Source organism: Amphimedon queenslandica, unplaced genomic scaffold (genome assembly GCF_000090795.2).
Source record: "Amphimedon queenslandica unplaced genomic scaffold, v1.1 AMPQUscaffold_13218, whole genome shotgun sequence".
Taxonomy (NCBI): Eukaryota; Metazoa; Porifera; class Demospongiae; order Haplosclerida; family Niphatidae; genus Amphimedon; species Amphimedon queenslandica.
In genome coordinates this window covers 77,949-81,613 of record NW_003546546.1, presented here as the reverse complement: position 1 = coordinate 81,613, position 3,665 = coordinate 77,949, and positions in this window count along the sequence as shown.

Sequence of the window (3,665 nt, the reverse complement as noted above, 5' to 3'; positions counted from 1 at the left end):
AGGATCCCCCGTGGCTCATAAATTGACAACATATAGGGAAAATAATAGAGGCCCTTTACCTGAGACAATTTACTGAATAACCTCTCGGCAACATATGTACTTTTTATTCATTTGGAAACTTATAAAAATAAAATTATGACATATACAATAAACTCACATAATCTGATTTGTTGACAACATCAAGATCATTCATGGTTGCCATTCCACTGATCCACAACTGCAAAGGACTCCTATTGCCCTCAGCTCTCATATGATGCTGACTATATGTCTCGCGGAAAAACTAAAAAAATAAAGTATGATTGGATGCTACTGTTGATTCACTGGATATACCTCATTATGATGAGCGATTCTTGGTTCAAAGACATAGTCTAAGCAAAAGAGGTTGTACATATTTGTATGACTATGGACCTCAATATTCTCTAAGTAGTAGTAGATGTAATAAAAGAGAGATGTACAACCAGCAAAGAGGTCCCTCCAACATCCCTCAACACACTAATTATGGACATTCCTTCCAGTTATGTAGCTACCTCATTCAGGACCATGTTCATTCAACATAAACAGTGATACTGCCACATTCTCCGTCTTTTATCACACTGAACTTTAGATGGAAGTCCATACTCTTTGACACCATTCAAAAAGCAATTGAGCATTGTAAATGTGCAGTTGTTGTGAACTTCCAGAAAAACAGGTAGGCGAGAAAAACCATTGATGCCTCCAAAAATTACAAAGTTTCATCTGATCAACTTATCTATGTGCCACTAACTATTACGCATTTTAACAGAATAGACTCGGCAATGAAGAGCTTTTCTCCGCCTCTTGCACGCCCAGGGATTGATTCTATACAAAGAATCTTTGATGGGAACACGTTCTATTCTTAGAGAACGAGCTCTTTAGTAACCTTCAAAGCTTCATTGCCCACTGAAACGTTGATCATGTATGAAATCCTCTGCCAATATGTCAAGTTGATCATCAGTGATATGACTATATTCGTTAACACATTCCAGTCCGAATAGGCTTATGCAAAGTGAATTGGTCATTGGTGAGACCAGTGACATGTTGGCAATTTCAATATTACTGAAGTTGTTTCCTTTCAGCAAACGAAGTTCATCATTCAGTATATGAATTGCAGGTCTGCCTCTTCCTCGATGACTGGAACAAAAATTATTAATTTCTTCCCTCTCCACTGATACAGCTATAAGACATGCTAAGTTTCCAATAGCATTCATAAAGTGACATATTCATTCGTCATTAACTCACTGCAAACTGTCAGTGATTAAGGAAGAGAAGTCTCAGATTAATAGCTCCCACTGTAATAGAGCAGCTTGAGGATCAAACTCACCAGATTTAATTTTACTAGCATGTCTTTAAGATAACTGATATCAGAATCAAAGACATTTTGTAGAAATCGTTGCTCGGCCATGTCGATGGCCATGACACGCGATCACGTGCGAGATAGGCTCCTTCTGTTGTAATGACCATGCCCACTAAGTCGTAGGTGTTATTATCTATGATCTGTAATGAATGCAAAATCGATCAAAGAATTGATCAGGAATTTAATGCATTAATGAGGCAATGTGCCTCACAAATCGCCATATCACTCTTCTATAGCTAAATCAATATTCCTTGTTTTGTCCACTATGACACTGCAATCCTGTCCTGTCATGCATTGTTCCTGTTGTCAATTTCATGTTCATAGTTTGACATTATTATTGTTTGTAATTTTTTTTAATACAACTCATCAGTTTTTTAATTTCATAAGACAATGATATCCAAGATTAAAAAACTTATAATAGCTAAAACTGGAAGCCTGGAACCTCCACTACTAAGTATTGCAGTTGATCCTAGCATAGCTAGGAGAAAAAAATGCTTCAGTTTTGTGATCTGAGCATGTGTGACCACACCCAAATTTTGGAGCGCATGTTTCTTTTAACTAACAAAATAGCAGAATAAGGTAAGTTTTAACCAATCCTACAGTCATGTCACTTCTTCCTTTCTTGGAGAATGACCTAATGGGACATGGACCTGCGCATTGACTGTTCATGTAGAATGGTGTCAGAAGTAGCCTTCTAGCACCAGCAAATATTGAGATACACACCGACAACTGGATTGACAGGACATGATGATGACGACTAAGCAAAACAGCCTTTTTGCTGATTTATGACTTTCCTCTTAAACAAAGTCTAGAGCAATGCTAGTGGTACCGATGGAGTCCTCTTGTCATGTTTAGGTCCTCTGAGAAGTGTGGTATGCATAAGAGCTTGTTTTCCCAGTATAGCAAGGCTGCAAAAGTCGTAGCAGCCATAATGTTTTGCGGTAAATCCTACTTAGTAATGCTACCGCGTTACTAATATCTAAAGCAAATCCTGAGATGGCTGCACTGACAAAAACCATCAAGGATTTTGGTACTGCTCTTGCAAAAGCGATACTCTAAGGCTATAGTTTTTGAAAGAAGAAGGGAAGGAAACCAACTTTGCCACGTAAACAGTTTTGCTCTGCTCACTTTCCGGTGAAAGGAGATGGAAATCAGCATCTTTGTGACTTCTGCAAAATATCTATAAAAGGAGAGACACCACATAGTTTTGCTGTGAATGCAATATTTACCTTTTTCATGGAAACGTTGATACAGACTGTTTTGTGCTGTACCACAGAAAGTACTCTAACAGAGCTGGTCTAACTGCAAGTCCTACATGTATAACTATATCTGCATATCTTATAGTTATCATTGTCACTATAGCTGCTGTGTATAATGTTTGTGTGACTTACATTCCCACTATGACTCACTCTTTTTATATATAAATCATTACAATCCCTTACCGCCTTGTCTGAAGTTTTGCTGAAGCAGAAAGACATTCTTTTTTGGTAAAATTCCTTTTCTTCAATGTAAGAATAATGGGCAAGGTAACAATTTCTTGGCAACACCATAGCAATGAAGGACTTGAGCCGTATGTCTTCTAACCTTTTCTCTTTTGATATTTAAGACTTAGGTAAGTCTTAATAGTTTCTTTTATAGTGGCTAGAACACATGGAAAAGATGTTTTCACATCATCTGGTCATAAGTCTTTGAAAAATGAAAGTTTAAAGGCTATTTTCTCGTCATGCCTTTGTGCTTCTTGAAGCTCTTTGAGTTTCATACTTTTTAGTCCAGCAAACGAACTCTTTCACAGTGCTGTTTCAAAGTTTAATGTGTGATTTGTTAGAATCTTGAGTGATGTGCCTTAAAACAGTAGAGCCACGTCATCAAGATGCCATTATTTCATGGTAGGTGGAGATTCAATCTGCCTAGCAACAACAGCAGTCATGACTTCTAGGATTTCTGTTTGTAGCTTCTTCACAAAGTGACAGCTTCTTTAGATCATCAGATATTACTTACTAGGCTTTCTATAAGAGGCTCATGCTCGTGTTTTGCTTTGCTATACTTGTCATAATGTGCAAAACCGCAGTATGCGTTATGAAAGATTATACGCTTGCTTTAGACACCTGTTATACTAAAACAATTTTTCTTTAGAAGGATCAACATCCCATAGTGGCTTCTACAAAGTTTGAAATCCATTAGTGTCAAATATTTAGAGATTCATCTTGATAAAGTAGCACTACTAAAATTTATTGTTAATTCAAAATTTTATTTCGTACCGGGGGTGTAACTCTAATAATTAAATTGGATAATA